The following is a 25,495-nucleotide window of genomic DNA, read 5'->3' on the forward strand; positions in this document are numbered from 1 at the left end:
TTATTCTTTGTTCTAAGTTTAACTTTTTCTCCTTTGACATAGTCATCCAATTCTTTATCAAGCCCTGACTATGCCACCTCCCAAATATTTCTCAGTTCCATTCATTTCCCTCCATCCTCATTGTTACCATACTTTTCAAGCTATCATATTAATCTTTTTAATGACAGGAACCATACATTTTTAATTCACTGTTTTACCTCTAGTGCCCAGTAAAATGTCAAATACTCAAAAACATTTAATTAAGCACAATGTATTTGATTGAAATTTGTGGCAGATTAAATTTACATAAGTGAACTCAATTCAGCATCTTAAAATTGGAACACATGAGCCTTTGGAATCTGAGTTCTTTTATCTCACACATGGTTAGGCGCACAGAGTCAGACTCTGTGGATTCAAATCTTTTCTTTCTGGTTTGCTGTGTGAAGTTGAGTAAGGTTTTTAATTTCTTGCTGTCTCACTTTCTTCATCTGAAAAATGACTAATAACAATACATTCTTCATAAGATTATAAAGATGGAATTAAATAATGGATGTAGAGAACTTAAAGCATTATCTGGGACATAAGAAGTATTCAATAAAAATTAGCTATTACTGAAGTAATAGAATTTGTATCTTACTTTACTTTGTACAATATGAAATTTTGATAAGCACATCTCTTTGCATTTATCCATGTACTGACCAGAGTCTTTTAAAGTGGAAGGATTTTATAAGTACTACCTAGAAGGAGAAAATATATTAGTTTCCATATTTCACTGTTAACCCATGATATTTAAAATTAATGTTATTTTGGTATAATTCATTTGGAAGCTTTAAAATATCAAATTCACAGGATCAGGAAAAAATACAACTTTCTTTTTAATTACTAAAAATATAACAAAACCTAGCTGATTTGTTGTTACATATTCATTGCTTTGGGGAAACAAGTTTACTTATGGTATTATACAGTTCTTCATCCTGGATATTTGTATACTTGGCATTCACTTTTTTAAAAAATACATTTTGTCTTTAACTCCAATGATTTTATGCCTCTTATATGTGCTAGATTTTCTGACATTTTTGAAAAATTTTTGTGTGCTTTACACAAACATCATATGCAATCAGAAATTTATATCACCTCCAAGGAAAAGCTAGAGAAGTTTTAAAGCCTCATTTTAGCTTTTACTAGTGATTATAATAATAAGTTTTAAATTATAATCTTAGGATTCACACAATTACCCAACTAATGACTACACCTCTGCCATCTGAGTAGTACAGCTATCTATATTTTACAGATGGGTTAAAAATGACCAGATCTTTATCAAATGGTTCTCAGTTACCCCTATGTTTAGACTCACCTAATCATAAAATAGTCAAAGACATACCATCTATCTTGTATGAACCATAACTTCACCTTTTCTAAAGTAAAATTATATATGGCTATTAGAGTTATTATTTGTGGGCACTGCCCAGTTTTTTTTGAGAAATAAAATATCAGTATGAGTCACTGTATCCTAAGCTTTTAAAAAATGCACATATCAGTCAACAGTAGGGGGAAAAAAAACAATCTAGACTTTCACTGAAGGCTGACCTAGAAATAAATGAGAGAGCTACATTGGACTATCAATGTCTAGCTTAACAGTGCAACTCTTCAGTAGTAAAGCTGAGCTGTTAGAGAGGAAACCCACTCTTCTGATGGTTAGGTAGTTTACTAGTGTTTAAAAGATTGTTTTCTGTTACAAATTCCTCTCCCTAGTTTGATGTGAGTGTGGTGGTAATGAAAGTATACACAGGGTAGAAACCACTGAATGAAGGGTGTCTGGGATATAAGTAAAGTTGGTAACCTGAATTTGGAGAGGCTTGAACATTAATGTGCTCTAGGTATACCCATCACCTGAAAATTCATAACATCCTTTACCTAAGAAAGAAAACTGCAGCAAGTAGTTTGACTAAAGGTATGGATTTTGTGAAAAGGGAAACATAGAACTCATTGGAGGAGATGACTTGACTGTGGTGGGAGCTTCTTGAAAGTGCAGACCTTGTATGTTTTGTTGAACTGTGTGTCTTTCATGCTTAAACACAGCGCAGTGCAAAATCTATTTGTTTTGTAAAATATAAGAGCATCCCCAATTTAGAGAAATTTCATGTTAGTATGACTGCTTGAATCCTAAGAGTCTCTGTATTTAGAGATTTCAAACAAGGCAAGGGGGGAGCAATGTGGCATATTAGACACTTATACAGATAGTAGATCTGAATGCACTGCTGAGGAGACTTGGTTAGCTAAAAAGAAGAAAGACAGTTCTGACTTCTTGGGGAAAAAGGAGAGTTCAGGATATAAGAAGCACCAAAAAGCTTAGTATATCTTCAGTTCAATTGGAACCTTGTCCAGACTCTGATGACAATGAATTATTACCCTAATGTTGCTGAAAATTTGCAAAGGCTGTTCAGTCTGCCAATTAAGTGCCTTTCCAATCTAGCCCTTTGTTATCATCCTCACCACAGCAAATTTATTAAATTTATGATCTCTTACCTGGACATCTGCAACAATCCACCAAGAATATAGGTTTGACAAAAGCAAGGATTTTATAAGTATTGCTCACTGCTGAACCCTTGGAACAGTGCCACACACCTATACCACGCTTGCGATTAGTGTCTAATCCATTTGTTTTGAAGTATTTGTTGAGCACCTACCATGTGCCAGGCACCAAGGTAGGAGGATGGGGGAAGAGTGAAAACAAATTAGGCAACCTACAGCAAATATAATACTCAATGGAGAAAAGCTAAAAGCCTTCCCACTAAAATCTGCCACAAGACAAGGGTGCCTACTCTTACCACTGTTATTCAACATAGTACTGGAAGTCCTAGCCACAGCAATCAGATAAACAAAAGAGGTAAAAGGTATCCAAATTGGAAGAGAAGAGGTAAAATTGTCACTCTATGCAGATGACATGATACTATATATAGTAAATCCTAAGGACTCAACCCAAAAACTGCTCAAACTAATCAACAAATTCAGCCAAGTAGCAGGATATAAGATTAACATTCAGAAATCAGACACATTTCTGTATACTAACAATGAAATATTAGAAAAGGAATACAAAAACAATACCTTTTAAAATTGTACCCCAAAAAATTCATATGGAACCACAAAAGACCCAGAATTGCCAAAGCAGTCCTGGGGAACAAAAACCAAGCAGGAGGCATAACTCTCCCAGACTTCAGGCACTGTTATAAAGCCACAGTCATCAAGACAGTGTGGTACTGGTACCAAAACAGACATATAGACCAATGGAACAGAATAGGGAAGCCAGAAATAAACCCAGACACCTATGGTCAATTAATCTTTGACAAAGGAGGCTAGAATATAAAATGGGAAAAAGACAGTCTTTTCAGCAAGAATTGCTGGGAAACCTGGACAGTTGCATGTAAATCAGTGAAACTGGAACACACCCTCACACCATGCACAAAAATAAACTCAAAATGCTGAAAGACTTAAATATAAGACACCATCAAACTCCTGGAAGAGAACATAGGCAAAACATTCTCTGACATCAACCTTACAAATGTTTTCTCAGGTCAGTCTCCCAAAGCAACAGAAAGAAAAGCAAAAATAGACCCATGGGACCTATAAACTGACAAGCTTTTGCACAGCAAAGGAAACCAATAAGAAAACAAAAAGACAACTTACAGAATGGGAGAAAATAGTTTCAGACAAAGCAACTGACAAGGGCTTAATCTCTAGAATATATAAACAACTTATACAACTCAACAGCAAAAAAAAAAAAAAAAAAAAAAAAAAAAAACACCAACAATCCAATCTAAAAATGGGCAATACCTAAATAGACATTTATCCAAAGAAGATATACAGATGGCCAACAAGCACATGAAAAAATGTTCAACATCCCTGATTATTAGAGAAATGCAAATCAAAACTACCATGAGATACCACCTCACATGAGTCAGAATGGCTATCATTATTAAGTCCACAAATAACAAATGCTGGAGAGGATGTGGAGAAAAGGGAACTCTCCCACACTATTGGTGGGAATGTAAATTGGTACAACCACTATGGAAAACAATATGGAGGTACCTTAGAAAACTATACATAGAACTACCATATGACCCAGAAATCCCACTCTTGGACATGTATCCAGACAAAACTTTCCTTGAAAAAGACACATGCACCTGTATGTTCATTGCAGCACTATTCACAATAGCCAAGACATGGAAACAACCTAAATATCCATTGACAGATGACTGGATTAAGAAGATGTGGTATATATACACAATGGAATACTACTCAGCCATAAAAAAGAACAAAATAATGTCATTTTCAGCAAAATGGATGGAACTAGAGATTCTCATCCTGAGTGAAGTAAGTCAGAAAGAGAAAGACAAATACCATATGATATCATCTCTTTCTGGAATCTAAGACATGGCACAAATGAACCTTTCTGCAGTAAGGAAACTCATGGACATGGAGAACAGACTTGTGATTGCCAAGGGGGAGGAAGTGGAATGGATTGGGAATTTGGGGTTAATAGATGCAAACTATTGCCTTTGGAATGGATGGCAATGAGATCCTGCTGTATAGCACTGGGAACTATATCTAGTCACTTATGATGGAACATGGTAACGTGAGGAAAAAGAATGTATACATGTACGTGTAACTGGGTCACCTTGCTTGACAGTAGAAAATTGACAGAACACTGTAAACCAGCTATAATGGAAAAAATAAAAATCATTATAAAACAAAGTTAGGCAATATCCGTGTGACATGAAACATATTTTACTAGAGGTATAAATAGTAATAAACATGAGTAAGTAGCATATTTTCAACTAGAAGATAAGTTCTCTGGAAAAAAAAAGAGCAGAGTATGGCAATAGAATGTTATGGGATTGTAGGTGATTTTAGACAGGGTTTTCTGAGACCTTTTTGGGGAGGTGGACTCCTTAAAAACCTGAACAAAATAGGAAAGCAAGTCATTGGAAGATCTAAAGAAAGCATTCAGGGGAACAAAAAAGAGGGGAAACAAAACTAATGGGCCTAGAGCAGAGTAAAAAGGCGAAGAATGTTAAGGATTGTGGTTCAAAACAGCTTTGTTAAATAAATGCTTGAATATAGGTACATCAGCAGCTTATTTAATTCAGCCCTCTCTATAAAGCCCACACAGCTGCCCAATGTTAACCTAGGTAAAGGTGCTAGGGCTCATTATAGGAAAATGTGTTTCATGGTAATTTAGTCAAGCTCACAAAAAAATTATCAAACTCTGTTCTCGCTAAGCAGTGCCAAATATGTCAGCTGTATCTCTGGACCTCTGCTGACGTAAGCAAAAAAAAAAAGAGTTGTCAAGGGCAGATTAGCCAGAGCCCTGAAAGCGTCCCCTGACATATTGTACAGTCCAGCTAAAGAAGAAGCTACAGAACTAGAAAAGAAATTAAAGTGAAATCTTAGAGTTAAGAAAGTCATGATCAGGGTTCTGCAGCACAGCGATTTAAGGATCTGGCATTGTCACTGCAGTGGCTCAGGTTGCTGCTGTGGTGCGGATTTGATTTCTGGCCTGGGAATATCCACAAGCCATGGGCACAGTTTAAAAAAAAAAAAAAGTCATGATCAATTGTCTTGTTTGTCTTACCTCCTTTAACTTACAAAACCTCCAAAGAGCACTGCTAAGCCCTATGTGAGAAAAGTAGAGATTTGGAGATACTTGGAATCATAGAGAATTTTGCTTTTCCTGTGGACTAATAGTGAACTCCACATCAAGATAAATGGTGAAGTTCATGAGACCCCAAGGTTAAAGCAGTTACTGTAAATTAACTAGAAGTTTCACGAATATTCTCTGTAAACCAATAAGCTTACAGAAAGTACAAATCATAATATATGATTATATTCAGACTCATGTGAACCCAAGTAAGAACTGTGTATTCAGGTAGGAATTAATATGTGTTCCATATTCTGTAATCACTCAAGCAAAACTCTTATTTTCAGGGGAAATTAAGCATATATTTGAGAGAAGAATGTAGCCTTACACTATAGAATCATATTTAATGCATGACAAAATAATATTGCACTCAGCCTTCCAGATAAGAACTAACTTATCAAAAATAATAATAAAGTATTTAAATTTTGAAATTTTCCACCCCCATCACTCCAACTTCAACAGTTGAAACGTTAGCAAATACAGAAAATACATATTACAATGAGGCCAGTCTTGCTAATTCTAAAGATTTATCCATCTGATTATTAAAGCTAACATTAAAAAGGCCTATTTTGAAGGAAATTTTTGAGTCAACTCTGTGCTTTTTTAAACTCAAGAAGGGTACCTCTCCTTAAATTCATTTGGAGTAGGGGTTCAATAAGCACAGAAAAAGGAAGATCTTTTGTTTTTCAATTATAGATAATGAAATTTACCATCACCATCACCAACATCAGTGTCATCAAGGGTAATCAATTATTAAGTACATCAAAATGCATAACTGTCATGTGTTATCCACAGGTCAAATTGGGAAGCAGGACTTGGTAATCCAGATTTTTTTACAGGCCTTTTTGAGATCACATCCATTATATCATTCAATTGTTTATCAAATATATAAGCCTCTGCTATGTGCCAAGCATACTGTGTATGTTTTATATATATGTGTGTGTGTGTATAAATTTTATATAAATATATATTTTTATTCCTATTTGTTGGTTTGTCTCAGGGAGCTCACCTTGACCTGGTTATAGATGTTCAATATCTGGTACACAATAGTTGCTAAATAAATATTTTGTTGAGTGAATGAGTGAAAAAAACCATTCTTCTCACCTTAGAGTTTACAGTCTAAGATATCATTCATTATTAATATGAAGGCAAAGGTATAGAATAGGACATAAATAGTCGAATAATAGTATCAATACTTCACTTTCTAAGATTCTAGGATTTTATGTCAAAATACTAGTAACCAAGCATATATTTCTCTGCTGGCCATGAATAAATAAATTCTAAGAATAGGGCAAGGATAAGTTCATACTAGGAACAAATTCTTAAAATAAAGGGAGGGACCAAAACCTCCTTTCTGGCAATTTGATTAATGTATGAGTTCTTCCCAAACAAACTAGAGGCCTAAGAACTGAAAAGATGAGATTATGACATCGGTTGTTGATTTTCTGTGCCATCACCCTTCTTTATAGTGGTGGTGTTGGAGCATCAGAATTACCTATAACTTTAAAAGTAGAAACTATATGGTTACTCACTTAAATTCAATTGCCTCCCTATAAAACCACACCCCCCCAACCACCAAAGAAACTCTTTCTGTTGTTGAGATAATAAATTTTAATACAGAGATTAGGGAGTTCCCGTCATGGCTCAGTGGTTAATGAATCTGACTAGGAACCATGAGGTTGTGGGTTCAATCCCTGGCCTTGCTCAGTGGGCTAAGGATCCAGTACTGCTGTGAGCTGTGGTGTGGGTTGCAGATGGAGCAAGGATCCTGCCTTTCTGTGGCTGTGGCATAGGCCGGTGGCTACAGCTCCGATTTGACCCCTAGCCTGGGAACCTCCATATGCTGCAGGTGTGGCCCTAGAAAAGACAAAAAAAGACAAAAAAAAAAAAAAGACAAATAATACAGAGATTAGATTTCTAAAATCAAGCTTACTGGAACATTACTTAGCCACTTCTAATCTTTTCTGGAAGAGAGAGGCATAGAAATAATAAATAAATGACATGAAAATGAAACAGCATATTTAAAAGCCCATTTAAACAAAATTTAACAGGGTTTTTAAGTACAGGAAGCAGAGACATCAAAGTCTCTCACCCTAGGGAGTTCATTTAGTGAGCTGGGGCAAAGGGTATTCCAGGAATAAAGCATTGCAAGAAAAAACTTCGAGGTGAGAAGACTTGTACCCAGAGGTATCCTGAGCTTGACCAGAATGCTAAGGATATTTAGGTCATAGACTAAGAAATAGGAGTTCCCATTGTGGCTTAGAGGGTTAAGTGACCCTTCGTAGTCTATGTGAGGATGTGGGTTCAGTCCGTGGCCTCGCTCAGTAGGTTAAAGATCCAGAGTTGCTGCAGTCTGCAGCATAAGTTGCAGATGCAACTCGGATCCAATGTTGCCGTTGCGGCTGTGGTGTAGGCCTCAGGTCCAACTCTGATTCAACCCCTAGCCCAGGAAATTCCATATGCCTCAGGTGCAGCCTTAAAAAAGAAAAAAATAATAATGCAGGATTTCCCACTATGCACAGTGGGTTAAGAATCTGACTGCAGTGGTTCAGGTCACTGCAGAGACACAGGTTTGATCCCCAGCCCAGTGCAGTGGGTTAAAGGATCCAGTGTTGTGGCACCTATGGCTCGGATTCTATCTCTGGCCCAGTAACTTCCATATGCCACAGGTACAGCCATAAAAAGGAAAAAAGAATGCAACTTAGGTCACCATGTTAACAAAGTGTAGTGATGGCAGGTGCTAAAATTAAAAGATGGGAGAAAGAAAGCTAGACAGTCTAGTATTTATAGTCATAGTAAAAGTAACGATGCTGTTACCATTTAATGTAACCATATTACAAACAAGGCCCTGCACAAAGCATTTATATGTAATTTCATAATTATTTCACACATAATTCTTTGCAGTTAGTAGTTTCACCCTCATTTATAAATTGAACAAACAGAAGCTTATAAAATTAATTATATGTTCCAATGTCACACAACCTGTATACGTCAGAAACCATCTAAAAGATTTGCCTCTCCCCAAATATTATGTTCTTAAATACTCATTGTAGTCCTGATGATTTCAGAGATTTGGTCTCCAGTTTTGCTTAAGAACTCTGTGGCTGACATATGGGTATATACTTTTCTTTGACACTGCTTTACTTGAATTCTGAGTTCACATCTTCTATTTTGCCAACATGACTTGTGACATGTTACAGATAATTAACTAAAGCTCATCTTAAAATTGCTCCATTTTGTTTTCTTAATGGAGTTTTGAGTGACACATTCTGCTCCTTGACGAGATGTAGCTCAGAAAGTTGCCTAGGTTGTCACAACATGCTTCTTAGTTTGTATTCATTTTTAAAATCTGATCAGTATCCATTTCAAAAAATAACAGGTTTCCCATTTTAACATCAACAGCAGTAAACATCAGCACTCATGGTATCAAAATGAATTTTAGCCATTTAGCTACAATATCAAGCTCATTTACAAAATATTAGCCATGAAAATGAGTGTTTGGAAGAAAAAAATAGTACAAATTTCTTACTGTTCTGTTGAACACCCCAGTGTTCTTTTATGGACTTATGTTTAAAATTTTCTTGTCAGGCTACTTTTGTGAGAATGCTTATTTTATCCACTTTCAATTCAGCTTATAGCCACTGGGTATACAAAAAGGTACAGATCTGTCCCTCTAAACTTAAAAAATGTTATAAGCTTCAGAGTATATGAACCAGAATGAATTCATGCATTGTGCTAGGAAATAAGTATGCAGGAGTGAATTAGAAATTGTTCTTACTTTCACAGAAGCTTCCTGTCTCGATTACCTAAAATGTGTTTTTTGAAATTTTACTTATTTTTTGCTTTTTAGCACCATACCTGTGTGGCACATGGAAGTTCCCAGGCTAGGGGTCGAATCAGAGCTACAGTTGCCGGCCTACACCACAGGCACAGCAGTGCGGGATCTGAGCTGCGTCTTCGACCTACACCACAGCTCATGGCAACACCTGATCCCTGACCCACTGAGCAAAGCCAGGGATCAAATCCGCATCTTCATGAATACTAGTCAGATTCATTTCCACTGTGCCACAACAGGAACTCCCTGTTTCTTGAAATTTTAATGTCCAATGAGCCATTATATTTTTGAAATCATGGATATTCTCAGAAAAATTAATATATTTCATAACACTGAAATGGTTTTTTTTGTTTTGTTTTGTTTTTTTAGATTTGTTGGATGGGGCAATCTTTAACTTTCTTTAACCCAGAAAAACCCAAATTTACTTGACAGCAGATATTTTCCTTCTTTCATGTCTCTCTCTCCTTCTCCCCCACCCCCTCCATATAAACATTTTTATTAACATTTACAGGATATGTATTCCCATAAAATAGGTTGGAAATGTCAATCTAGTCCATTGAGGGGGAAAAAGGATGTAAAAATGAACAGATGTGGTTTCTTCTTCACCTGGCGTCATACCTAGGGAAAAGTTTAACTTATACTGGCATCCTTCTTAGAGGACTGGTGGGGAAAGGCATGGAGTGTCTTTTGTTTATGAAAAAATATTGTTATGAGGTTATTCTGTTTTTCAATCTTTATAGGGAATATTTACCTTTAAAATTAAGCTTGCTATAATTCATTCTATTATCAAAATTATAGTCTGGACCTGTTTCATGAATCATGTTCCTAGTATTAACAAAGAAAGAGGTAGTTAGTTCTAAGTTTAAAAGTTTCTAATGCAAAACTCCTGAATCATATTTGTGTTAATCCAGAATTCCTAAACCAGATTATTGGTCATTTTTAATTCTCTGATACTGTTCTTAAATATGACAGGGTTGTTATGGGTAATTTGATTTCTAAGTTAATTGAGTCATTGCAAATTATTTACAATAGTTAGGATTTGAATATTGCACAGTGTGGATAATGTAAATAGTTTGAATGCTGTCTGAAAGCACCAGATTGGAACAGTGATCTGCATACTCAAAGGACTTTGTCAACCCTCTTCTACCACTTTTTGGTAGTTTTTTTTCTTTGCTTTGGTAAGAAAACAGGGTATTTGCACTGTTCTAAATAGTTAACCAGAGAGCCAGTACTTCTTCTGTTGGTAATTTAAATATAACTCTTAATTGCAGCTGAATTCTCTAAACAGAAGGCATATGGCATTTTTCCAATTATGATTTTATCAATCCAAGTTACCAAAATGAGTTAGCTATTTTGTGTAAATCAACAATCCCTCAGAGGAATATAATTTCTAGTTTCAGAACCTCAAAAGAATATATCAAAATTTATTATATTTTCAGAGCTATCACATTACAACTTGATATTATATTCTGCTTTTTTGTTGGTGGTGTTCATAATTATGTGGATCAATAATAAATTAGCATGAAATAGCAATTCTAATCATATCAGTAGGCATGTCCTCAAGGTCAGTTTAAATAATTTATGACTGAGAAAATTACTATAGATTTTATGATTTGTTTATCTAGATGCCTTCCGTGTGTGGAGACTAAGAATTCCTCAGGTTTTCCAGGGTACTCAATATTCTAATTGCCACAAATATCATCTCTTGAAAGTGATTTACAATGAGTGAAAGAGTTACAATGACATATATTCTGTCCTAGTGTACCATTTGTTCATTTATTCATTCTTTCAATATGTACTGAGTTCCTACTTGGTACAAGATCTGAAATAGGTAAGGAAATACAGAGCTGAAGAGAACACAGAACTTGATTTCATGTTTAGTGGATAGGAGGAACCCACAATATATAAAAATGATGAAAAATCTTAAGAAATTTACTACGGATAAAAAAAAAAAAGTGCTACAGAAACCAAAGCAGGAGCAAAAAGGAACTTATACCAAAGTAGAGATGATTCTAACAACCAGGCATCAGCAAAATTGAAGTAAGTAGAATTAAGAGTGTTCTGAGAGAGCTGTACAGAGCATGGACATCCTTCATCTTTATCATCGCCATTATGTGAAAGTCATTTCATCAGTCATATTAAGACCATGTTCTAAAAATTGAAATGTTAAGTATAACTGAATTGTTCAGTATCACAAATACTTTGAGGGCCTCAATCCCTACCGTCTAACAAAATTATGTCAAACCAACATGGAGACTGACTCGCCATAATGTTAGTTTTAATATCTCAGATGTATTCAGATTTCATAGCTATTAGGAAAAGTAGAAATTTGCCCTATACACAGTAAAGTATATGAATTAACTTAAATTGAATTCACAACAATGCAGCTTAATTTAACTTTTAATTTCCAACCTATATGTACCCAATTATATTCTATGAGAGGACCACATTTCCACTGGGTCAGGAACAACAGATGGAACAAAATGTGTAATATCCATTCTGAAATTAGTGTTTGAACTCATTTAGGAAGAATCTGTCTTTAGAAATTGCTATTTGATTGAATAGCAATGTATAATAAAAACATTATAAATCCCTAGTTCTTTACTGCTAAAGAATAGATAGACTTCAGAGTTTGAAATCCATTTGCATTTTTGTAGTTGTCAGTTCTTTTAAAATAAATTTTTTGGGGCAACTTAAAGAGATCATTCAAATTAATTACTACAACCACAATTCCCTTATAGAATCCTATATCTTCAGTGCAAATGCTTTTGGTATTACACCTGACTGAACCAAGTGTGCCATGTGCATGTATGTGATAACTGAATCCAGGAATAATTGCCCAGGATTCTGTTCAGCCATAATTGCAATTAACTAAGGACAAAGCCATGAAGAATTCATAATCAGCAGGAGGTGTTTTGACACAGAATGACCAAATGAGATATTTTAGTAACAGAAAGAATGGTATCTTTCACACAAAATAGAGGTGGTGGTCCTGGCATCAGGATCAATGGAGAGGAGCAAAAATGGAAATATTAGAAAATAAGTTGGGGAGGAGTCATTGAAAAGAAGGGTAACATTGTGTATACATCTTTTTTTTAGTGGAAGATAAACTTTTGAGCTCAAGTATTAAGAGCTAAACCAATTAGTATGAAATGAACTCAGATGTGGCAAGACTCTATCACTCTTCACAATCTTTATTGATTAAAATTGACTGTCAGTGGCAGTCAAGATGATGTGTCTTTATACAATGGAGCAGAACAAAATAGCTTTTACCAGTCAGTTTAAAATCCCTGAGTTCCTTTGCAGAGATAATAGTATGCTTCATTGAAGATTCTAACTACTTGAAGAATAGTAGGGATTAGATGCAGAATTCATCCATATCTAGCAGGTACAGGGAGAAAGAACGCTTTTAAAAGAAATTATATGTTGCTCCTAGTACGTTCATTAAAAACCACCATCTTGTCGGGCCTCCAGGGCATTAAGATTACAAGGCATAGTCACAAAAACTGAAGTTTGCAAAGGTCTTGTGATGATACTTAAAGGATGCCAAGGATCTAATGTAATCATTTACTAATATTCACTCATTCTGTTCCCTCTACCTGCAACTCTCTTCTCTCCCATGACTTCCTTCCTCACACCATTTAGGCCTGTGCTCAAATATCATCGACTCAGAGAGATACATCCATGAGGTCATCCTCTAAATAGCAACTCTTTTCTATTCCTTTATTCTGTTTTATTTTTCTTCATAAGGATTTTACTGCTTGACATGATATTGCATGTTTGTTTATTTTCTGCCTCCCTTATTAACATGTAAACTCCTTGAAGGTGTGGAACTTACCTATTTTGTTCATTGCTATAACCACATTGTCTAGAATATGTCATATGTAAGACAGATCCTCAGTTAACTATAGGTACAAAAATTAATTCAGAATTTAGTGTATTAATTGATCAGATTCTTTCAGTGTGACATGTCATATTTGGTCGTCATTTGGATGAGACACAGGTTAGATGAATTTTTATGGGTGAAGAATGGAGAGAAAGGACCTAACCAATAAATTAATGTCCAGATCAAGACAATCAAAGTGGAAAGCCATAGTATGGACCCTTGAATATATCTAGGGGTCTATGAAGACACTTAGGACTATCCCTCCTAAATGGAGAGTGACAATAAGGAGATGGGTTTTAGTAGAGATAATGGTAAGGACATCTTTTGAAGAAAGCAGTTTAGATGCAAGGGATCATAAATGAACAAGGATAAATGAAGCAAGAAGGAAACAACAGGGCCAAGCACAGGTCAATAGAGCACTTCAACTTTATATTTGAGTTCTCACAAGGATCCAGCCTATTTAGTGCCCAGCACTGCCATAGCTTGGGAAATACTGTGCTCTTTACATCTCTATCTTTTTTAAATTGAAGCATAATTGATTTACAGTATTGGGTTAGTTTCAGGTATACAGCAAAGTAATTCAGTTATACACATAAGTATGTATATATCTATATTCTTCTTTACTCATTTCCATTATAGCTTATTATAAGATATTGCATATAGTTCCCTGTGCTATATAGTAAATACTTACTGTTTATCTATTTTATATATGGTGGTATGCTTCTGTTAATTCTACACTCCCATTTTACCTCTCCCCAGCCACTTCCCCTTTGGTAACCATAGGTTTGTTTTCTGTGTCTTTTTGTATTCTGAGTCTTCAAATTTTATAAATAGGTTCATTTGTACTATTTTTTAGATTCTACATATAAGTGATATATTTCTCTTTCTTTGTCTAACTATATCATTTAGTATGATAATCTCTAGGCCCATCCATATTGCTGCAAAAGGCATTATTTTGTTCTTTTTGTGGCTAAGTAATGTTCCATTGTATATGTGTACCACATCTTCTTTATCCATCCCTTTGTTGATGGACATTTAGGTTACTTTCATGTCTTGGCTATTGTAAATAGTGCTACTATGAACATTGGGGTGCACATATCATTTTTTTATTTTAATGATTTTTATTTTTTCCATTATAGCTGGATTATAGTGTTCTGTCAATTTTCAACTGTACAAGGTGACCCAGTCACACATAGATATATAAATTCTTTTTCTGACATTATCTTCCCTCATGCTCCATCACAAGTGACTAGATATAGTTCCCTGTGCTATACAGCAGGATCTCATTGCTTATCCATTCCAAATGCAATAGTTTGCATCTATTAACCCAAGATTCCCAGTCCACCCCACCCCTCCCCATCCCCTTGGCAATCACAAGTCTGTTCTCCAAGTCCATGAGTTTCTTTTCCGTGGAAAGGTTCATTTGTGCTGTATATTAGATTCAAGATATGTGATACCATATGGTATTTGGTTTTCTCTTTCTGACTTACTTCACTTAGTATGAGAGTCTCTAGTTCCATCATCCATGTTGCTGCAAATGGCATTATTTCATTCTTTTTTATGGCTGACTAGTATTCCATTGTGTATATATACCACATGTTCTTAATCCATTCATCTGTAGATGGACATTTAGGTTGTTTCCATGTCTTGACTATTGTGAATAGAGCTGCAGTGAACATGTGGGGGCATGTGTCTTTTTAAAGGAAAGTTTTGTCTGGATATATGCCCAAGAGTAGGGTTGCTGGATCATATGGAAGTTCTATATTTAGTTTTCTTAGGTACCTCCATACTGTTTTCCACAGTGGATGCCCAGCAACAGTGCAGGAGGGTTCCCTTTTCTCCACACCCCTTCCAGCATTTGTTATTTGTGGACTTAATAATGACGGGCGTTCTGACTGGTGTGAGGTGGTACCTCATAGTAGTTTTGATTTGCATTTCTCTAATAATCAGGGACGTTGAGCATTTTTTCATGTGCTTGTTGGCCACCTGTATGTCTTCTTTGGACGAATGTCTATTCAGGTCTTTTGACCATTTTTCAATTGGATTGTTAGTGTTTTTTTGTTTGTTTGTTTGTTTGTTTTGCTGTTGAGGTGTATAAGTTGTTTATATATTTGAGAGATTAAACCCTGTCAGTTGCATCATTTGAAACTATTTTCTCCTATTCCATAGGTTGTCTTTTTTTTATTGTTTCCTTTGATTGTCAGTTTGATTAGGTCCCATTGGTTTATTTTTGCTTTTATTTCTATTGCCTTGAGAGACTGACCTAAGAAAACATTTATATGGTTGATGTCAGAGAATGTTTTGCCTATATTCTCTTCTAGGAGTTCGATGGTATCATATCTCATGTTTAAATCTTTAAGCCATTTTGAGTTTATTTTTGTGCATGGTGTGAGGGTGTGTTCCAGTTTCACTGATTTACATGCAACTGTCCAGTTTTCCCAGCAACACTTGCTGAAAAGACTGTCTTTTTCCCATTTTATATTCTTGCCTCCTTTGTTGAAGATTAATTGACCATAGGTGTCTGGGTTTATTCTGGGTTCTCTCTTCTGTTCCATTGGTCTATGTGTCTGTTTTGGTACCAGTACCACAATGCCTTGATTATTGTGGCTTTGTAATAGTGCCTGAAGTTAGCTTTTTTGGATATATGCCCAGGAGTGAGATTGCTGGGTCATATGGCAACTTTTTTTTTTTTTTTTTTTTTTTGGAGGGGGTGCAGGTTGGCCATGACCACAGAAATGCAGAAGTTCCAGGGTCAGGGGTTGAATCTGCACTGTAATGACCTGAGCCATAGCACTGACAGTGCTGGGTCCTTAACCTACTAAACACCAGGAAACTCCTCTTTTTAGTTTTTTAAGGAACATCCACACTGTTCTCCATAGTGGCTATACCAATTTACATTCCCATCCACAGTATAATAGGGTTTCCTATTCTCTATACTCTCTGCAACATTTATTGTTTGGAGACTTTCAGATATTGGCATTCTGACTGGTGTAAGGTGATATTTCATTGTAGTTTTTATTTACATATCTCTAATAATTAGTAAGGCTGAACATCTTTTCATGGGCTTGTTGACCATCTGTTTATCTTCTTTGGATAATTCTCTATTTAGGTCTTCTGTCCATTTTTGATTTTGTTGTTATTGTTATTACTGACTTGTATGAGCTATTTGTATATTTTGGAAATTAATCCCTTAATTAAATTAATTGCATCAATTGTACATATTTTTTCCCCAGTCTATATGTTGTCTTTTTGTTTTGTTTATGGTTTCCTTTGCTGTGCAAAGGCTTAAAATGTTGGTTAGGTCCCATTTGTTTATTTTTGTTTTTATTTCTATTGCCTTGGGGGACTGATTAGGTCTCCATTTTGATAAGGTTGTCTAGGTCCCAGTAACATCTGCACCCCAATAAAGAAATGAAGCTAGTTATATTGGATGGAGCTCTTTCTTCAGTTACAGGGACCTATCTCACAATATTTTTGACTGCATTAGACTAGTAAAAGAGTTTCCCATGCTGCTTTGTCTGATATTTGTTTATATTAACAGTGTTTGGGCCAGAAAATTGCTTGTAAGAAAGGATTTTTATGAGCAGCTCTGTCAACTCATGATAACAGCATGCCATGCCATCCATCACTTTTTTGCTGGGGCTCTACTCCGTGCCTACAGACTTTATCACATGCAGTCTGGTTTCAAGCTTGCCCTAACTTCCAGAGCCTCCTTATTCTGGTGTTTTTAATTATACGAGTTTCAGAATTTACCTTTTATTTAGTGAGATTACTCAGTTTTTTGTCACTTTCAGCTCTTTAAATATTAAATTCCAATCTCAGTTCAGTAGAACCTGACACAATGCTTTTAAATAAAGAGAAATTAATTAGGCAGCAAATAGCATAGGAATGTGGTCTGTAATGCTGTCTTTTTAACTTTTTATCTTGAGATAACAATTATTTACAGGAAGTTTCATGTATATATATGAATCATTCACCTACTTTTCCTCAATGGTAGCAATTCACATAACTATGATGTAATAGCAAAACCAGTAAAATGTATAATGCTATTTTCAGATGATTTTTTCCCCTTTCCCTGCTGTTTTAGCATAAGAAACTAAGGAAAGTTAGGCCTTTGATGTAAGAACCTCATTGTTATTTATAAGCTTTATCTAAGTAATTCGAGCAGAATACCCTCATTCCTACCTCTGAATTGCATTTATAACATGGTCCATCTGGAATGGAATGACTTAGGATTCTGCCAGGTTAGGCATGCTTGGTGAGCAACTGGCTGTAGGGACCTTAAATCTCCCAAGTTCAAAACTTTGAATTAGTTTTGGACTTTTCAGAAATCTCTCTGAATTGTGACAACCAACTCCATTTTATCTAATTTAGCCCCCATGATTTGGATGAGTCACTTAACCTATCTATGCCTTGATTCCTAATTTATCGAATTGCCTCAGAATTTTTATAAAATATAGAAGAGGTAATCCAAGAAAAGGCATTTTGAGCTATATAAAAGCATTATGTATATGCTAAATCCTCCTTTTATGTATATTGTTTATAAATTATTTTGGGTACTGAATCAACAACTTTCTGAAGTTGCCACTATGTGTTTCATGAGACCAGCCGGCCACCATTGTTGTCTTTTAGATTCAAATTACCAAGTGGGAAGGCAGACAGTATATGTAACATTGTTTGAGTGCTTAGCATATACCAGGAACTTTCTTGGATGTTTTAGTGTACACCATCTCATTTAATCTGCACAATCACACTGTGAGCTAGGTAGTAAAATCCCCTTAGTGTTTGATCAGGAAGTGTAAACTCATAAACTTTAATTTCTTTTGTCCAAGATCACTTTGGTATTAAGATAAAAGTCAAGATTCAAACTAAGTCTAACTTCTTCCAGAGCCTATTCTATCTTCCAGAACCATGCTGCTTCGTGAGGATCAACTAAGATCTCTTTAGGAAGTAAATTGTTGGCATATCTCAAAAGGCACAGATATAGTTTGCATAGAATAGGCAGTTACTACATTTTGTAGAAATGAATTTTCAGCATATGTTTTATAAATTGACATGTATGCAAATATAGATACAAATCATTTCTGTTCACAGCTGTGTTTGGTTTATAAGCCCACTCTGTTTCTTGAGAGCCTGAGGAATAATGTGTTAGAGGAACACACAGTTCCATTCTCAAAGTCCTGATTTTTAGATACTGCTTTTATGGCAAAAGGGAGACTTTTCATATCACTTAAATATTTGGAAAAAAACTTTCATTAAATAAAGTAATACATAGAGCAACACAGCTGAATTTAATACTCAGACACTCTTTGGTCACCAAATCTGTCCATAAACCCAATGTTACAGGGAGCACTTTAAGCAGGAAGTAGAGCCTGATGAGCCATGCACTGAGAAACAGTATAGAAGGAGGGAGTAAAAACTGATGTGAGAAAAACAGAAGACAGAAATGAGCTATAATAAACTATGACTTTCAAATCACTGTCAGGGATAGCTCATAGGAACACCATAACACCATCTCTTTTTCTTTCTTTCTTTTTTTTTTTTTTTTGCTTTTTCAGTGCTGCACCCACAGCATATAGAAGTTCCCAGGCTAGGAGTCCAATTGGAGCCACAGCCACGGCAACTCGGGATCCAAGCCGCACCTGCGACCTATACCACAGAGCATGGCAACACCAGATCCTTAACCCACTGAGAGAGGCCAGGGATCTAACCCACATCCTCATGGATCCTAGTTGGGTTTGTTAACCACTGAGCCACAAAGGGAACTCCAGGAACACCATCTTATTGTCTTAGTCCATTCAAGCTTCTATGACAAAATACCACAGACTGGATACTTCGTAAATTACAGAAATGTATTTCTTACAGTTCTAGAGGCTTGGAAGTCCAAGATCATGGCAATTTCTAGCTGTTTCCTCACATTTGGAAGGAGGAGGGAGATGCCTTTGGAGCTTCTAATAAGGGCACTAATTCTGTTTGTGAGGGTTCTACCCTTATGAACTAAACACCTTTCAAAGGCCCCGTCTCCTAATACCATCACCTTAGGCATTAGGTATTCAACACATGAATTTTGGGGCAACACAAACATTCAGATCATTCCAGTTATGAAGCAGGAGAAACATCAAGTATAGATTTAAAGTCTATATCTAAGATCATTTTGGATGTGGGATGTGTAATATGGTAGAAGAATATGTGTTAAAGGATTCATCCACATTTTGATATGATGACATATTCCATGTGTTAGGTTAAACCAAGCAAGAACTAGTGTAAGACAGGACTCTAAGTATTTGAGAACAGAGATGTAAAAGCATGTTAGGCAGAATGTTGAAGTGGTAGGAGGATAGGTTTTGGATCCAGATAGGTATATGTTTTGATTCTGCAACTTACTAGAACCTGAAAAATTACTTAATGCTGCACCTCAAGTTTCTTCACTTCAAATCAGCATAAAAATATCAACTTCATAAGTAAGATGTTAGTGAAGACTAATGAGACAGGCAATGCTAAGTATGTAACAGAGTGCCTAGTACATAATAAGCACTGATAAGTATTAGGTATTGCCCTGGTATTTAATGACTAACTCTGAGGCCTGCCTGATTTTTATTCCTTTAAAGGAATTTTATTTGGGAGGAAGGGTGCTGGATCCTTTTAGAATGCTTGCTTTATACATAAAATTTAAAAATTTCTAAAAGACTAGATTTTAATCTATTTTCCTTACTGTTCTGTTATCTGATAAGTCCTTTCAACTTGTTGATTTAGTTCTCCATTCAACTCATTCATCTTTAATTCTATTATGCTTTGCCCATTATTATTTTCCATTTGTTATGGTCTATTTTTACCCACTGTGTGATATTGGGCAAGTTACTTAATCTGTCTGAACTTCAGTTTACTTATCTATAAAGTGAATATGTTGGTAATACTAATTTCATAGGGTTCTTATGAAAAGTCAGTAAAAAAAATGTGTAAAGCACTTATTACAGTGCCTGTTATATCAATAAGTATTATCATTTATATTGTTATTAGCATAATAATAGCTTCCTTACATCTGCTATGAAGATTACTATTATAATATATAAAATTCCTAGCACACAATTGGTATTCCATAAGCTAGACTGCAAAGGGCTAAAACAGATTAGTTATTACAGTGATTATTAAGCACAGTCCTAATAAAACACCCAATATAATCACACAGTAGACTACAAACTTCCTCCACTCTGACCGATAAATAGCTTAGCCTCCTGTTCTGAGCTATGCCACTAATACAAATATGAGATAGAGCAAGTACTGATATTTGACCAAATATGTTAGCAGAAAGCAATGAAGAAGGAGAGAGAAATAATGGCTATTTCAAGACACAGATACTGCTATGCACTCAGTGTTAGCCAAATCCCATCACTCAGTGTAAATCACCTACCGCTTTATTAAATACTTTGTGTATTCACAACACTGTGCTATTTATTGAGAAATGACTAGGGATGTGGTCCCTACCCTCTAGCAAATCACAGAGTTATAGACATTAACTTAACCAATCATTTATAGAAGAAAATAATGCAAAACAGACTTGGTTAGTGCTAAAATGGATGCACAGATAAAGATATCTGGGAGCATGAAAGAATGAGATAATAGCAATTTGTTTCCACAGTGCTGCTGGGAAAAACACAAATACAAATCTAGTTCCAATGAATTGATATTAACTAATGAGCAATAATTTAATTGAGGATCACAATTTCACACAAGCCAAGTCAAAACATAAGATTTATGAAATATAAAATCATCAACAAATTTAAATTTATTTAGTCTGCAGAAAGGATGATAAAGATCAAAGGTGTACATGCAGGTCAGATTTGCAAAGGGGTCATGATTTGTCAAATACCACACAGATGTTGTATGGAGTGACTTTGGATCGAAGTCAGAGAGATGTCCAGTTGCATAACCTTTATTGGTTTTATGAAAACAAGGACAAAGAATGGACTAGAACCCAGTTATAGCACTAAAATTGGGGAACAAGAGTAGTATATTTGTAATAAGCAATCAGTGAGAGAACAAATATGAGTGTACCATCCAAGAACAATTATTCAGAACCATCTGGATGTGGGGAAGCAGAGTCTTCTTTGATGTAGGGAGAGATTTTATACTTTATGGTTTCAATCTTTGATAATGAAAATGAGGATGAGTAATAGCTCTGGCCAGCCTCCAGATCTTCAAGTAATTGACACTAAGTAAAATCTGTTGTGGGCAATGTTATTTAGGGAATGTCTACAGTACTCTAACAGTTGAAAAAAGGAATCTGTGTTACTGAAACCCTTTTTTATTTACATTAAGAAGTGGGGCCATTTTGCAAGTGTGCTTTCTGACAAAGATAGAAGAGACACAGACACAGCATTAAAAAAGGTTGAGTGCACTAGTACCTGGCAATGCATAGATGAGTCTTCAAAGAGAATGGACATTCCCTCAGCAGGAAAGTAGTCTGAAAGAAGATAATAACCATTAGCTAACTGAAGGATTTAAGCCTACTTGAAGGATATGATTACCACTTGAAACTGGGGTAAAATATCAATTATCCAGTGAAGTGGGAAATGAAATCAAAGTTACTGAACTACATTAGTGACCTGAAGTATAAGATGAATACAGTAAAGCTTTATATCCATGACCTTTGTAATGTGCCAACATCATACTTTCCAAAATAGACGATATGTTTTTCTCCTGCTGATGTTGTGTTTTGAATCTATTGTGTAGACATGATGTTTAAGAGTGAGTTGTATAAGACCTGGATCTTTGAAATGCTAATAATTGTATTAATTCAGAGGAATTTTGTAATACCTGAGTGGATATGAACATATATGTGCTTAGAACAATGTCTGGTACAATAGGGCTCAAGAATAGAATCAGGCGGCCATGGGATCCCAGGCTAGTTTATCCATGCCACAATTGTCATGGATAAGCTCCCCATTCAAAACCCTCAGCTATGTTCTATAACTCTTCACAAGAAGCAGCAACTTCTGTTATCTTTCACAACACAAGAATGCTCTCAGGGAGACTCTGGTGAAGAAGTAATCTCTGAGGCCTTCTCCTTTCAGAAACTTCCAGAACCCCAAACAAGAAGTGAAACAAAGAGGTACGCAACTGCCCGCCCATTCTCCCAACCTCTCCTTTCTAATCCTCATAATTCACTGGGGCTGATGGATCAGACTTTCACTTTTTATCTTAACCATGACTGCTTCCTTTGTATAAAACTCTAGATCAAGTGCTTTTGTCTCTTGCTATTAATTGTGAATAAAAGGAATTTAGGAAATCAATATCCCTCTCACTCTTTCTCTCCATCACAAGTGTAAATTTTTCCACATGCTTGCCAACATTGCTATTTTCTGCTTTCTCTTGAAAAAATATATATATTATATATTCATATTATATTATATATAAATATATATACATATATATAAATATAAATATATAATATCCCTCCTAAGGGGTGTGATGTGGTATCTTATTGTGGTTTTGATTTGCATTTCCCTAACGATTAGTTATGTTGAACATTGTTTCGCGTGCTCATTAACCATCTGTATATATTCTTTAGAGAAATGTTTATTCAAGGCCTTGGCTCATTTTTTAAATTTGGATGTTTCTGCTATTGTTGTTGGATTGTAGGAATTCTTTTTATAGCCTGGATACTAACCCCTTATCAGTTATATGATTTTCAAATATTTCTCACATTCCATAGGTTACCTTTTCATTCTGTTAATAATGTCCTTTGCTGTACAGTTTTTAATTTTGATAAAATTAAATTTATTTTTTAAATTTTTCCTGTGCTTTTGTCATGTACAAGAAATCATTGCCAAATCCAATGTTAAGGAGCTTTTTCATACATTTCTTTTTAAACTGAAATTTAGTTGACATATAACATTTAAGCTTTACAAGCTGATGATTTGATACATTTATATATTGCAATATGGTTATTACAATAGCATTAGCTAACACCTCTATCACATCCCATGGATATACTTTTTTATGGTAAGAACATTTAACATCTGTTCTCTTAGCAACTTTGAAGTATATAATACTGTGTAAGCCTATAATCATAGTACTGTACATTAGTGCTCCAGAACTTACTCATCTTCTAACAGGAAGTTTGTACCATTTGACCAAAATCCCCAATTCTACCACCCCACAGCCCCTGGTAACTACCATTCCACTCTCTATTTCTAGTTTGGCTTTTTTAGATTTCACATATAAGTGAGATCATACAGTATTTGTCTTTCTCTGTGTGGTTTGCCTCATGTAATATAATGCCCCAAGGCCCATCCATGTTATTGCAAATAGCAAGATTTCCTTATTTCTCATGCCTGAATAATATTATTTATATACACACACATATTTTATATTCTTTATCCATTCATACATTGACACAAGTCATTTCCGTATCTTGGCTATTTTGAATAATGCTGCAATAAACATGGGAGTGCAGATGTCTCTTCAATGTCCTATTTTCATTTCCTTCAGAAATATACCCTGAAGTGGAATTGCTGAATGGTACAGAAGTCCTAGGTTTAATTTACTGAGGAACATTCATACTATTTTCCACAGTGGCTGCAAAAATTTACATTCCCACCAACAGTGCACAAGGGTGTCCTTTTCTCCACATCCTTGCCAACATTTATCATCTCTTGTCTTTTTGATGACAGCCATTCTAACAGGTGTGAGGTGATATCTCATAATGGCTTTTATTTGTATTTCCCTGATAATTAGTGATGTTGAGTATCTCTTCAACCTGTCAGTCATTTCGATGTCTTATTTGGAAAAATGTCTACTTAGATCCCTTGCCATTGTTTAATGAACTTGTATGAGTTCTTTATATATATTTTTATGTCTACCCTTTATCCAACATATGGTTGGCAAATATCTTCTCCCATTTTGTAGGCTGCCTTTTCATTTTCTTTTGCTCTCCAGAAGCTTTTTAGTTTGACATAGTCCTACTTGTTGATTTTTGCTTTTATTGCTTGTGCACCCATATATTTTCTTCTAAGTGTTTTATAGTTTTAGTTCTTATATTTACATCTTTGATCAATATTGAGTCAGTTTTTGCATATGATAAAGGTCCAAAATCATTTTTTGCAGGTGGATATCTAATTTTCTCAGAATCATTTGTTTAAAATGATACCATTTCTCCATTTACTGGTCTTAGCACTCTTGTTGAAAATTATTTGACCATATATACAAGAGTTTATTTCAAAGGTTTTGTTTCTTTTCCATTGGTCTGTATGTCTGTCTTTTTATCAATAACACATTGCCTTGACTACTATAGCTTTGTTTATGCCTCTCTTCAATCACGTTGTGTTAAAGTCTTATACTTCTCAAGTTTACCCATGATACTTAATTCCTTGGGGAAGGAAGGAGAAAGTTAGTATGCCTAGGATACCATCAGTCATCTCTGATTGAGGCCAGGGATCAAACCCTCATCCTCATGGATATTAGTTGGGTTTCTTACTGCTGAGCCATGATGGGTACTCCATCTCTGACTTTCAAAACTTGTGCAGTTAGGTAGGGCCCAAGGGCAGATTATAAATCTATTTCTTTGTCAAGTTCTAAGAAGGAAGTAGGACAAAAGCCTCCTATTATGTCTATTCCTTTTAAATTGTCCAGTAAACTTTCCCATAACTTTTACTCAGAGAGAAGACATTGGGACAGACATTTGACCACCTACTTGATCTGAATACTTTCCCCTTCTCCCCATAATCTATAAAGAACAGACGAAATTTTCTTCTTTTATCTTCCTGTATGAACTTCCATATATAAAACACTATCTTTAAGTCCATTAGCTCTCCCATTTGGCAGTATCAATAACATTGATGAGTTTGTGTCTTCATCTTGGCTTACAAATTTGGGCATGGCTCTATAAATAATCGAGTTGTCTGTTTAGGGTTTACTTAGCTCAGCTATCACACAAATACTAATTCTTCCTCTCTTCTGATTCTACTCCAAATAAGGAATGTCTAAGTTAAGGGCCATTAGAGAAAGCATTCTTGAGTGAGAGAGATGCGACTATCATTCTGCCTTGGATGGTGCTTTGAAAGCATGTGAAGAGGAAAAACATTAATTCTAGACAAGG

The sequence above is a fragment of the Sus scrofa genome, chromosome X (genome assembly GCF_000003025.6).
Source record: "Sus scrofa isolate TJ Tabasco breed Duroc chromosome X, Sscrofa11.1, whole genome shotgun sequence".
Lineage (NCBI taxonomy): Eukaryota > Metazoa > Chordata > Mammalia > Artiodactyla > Suidae > Sus > Sus scrofa.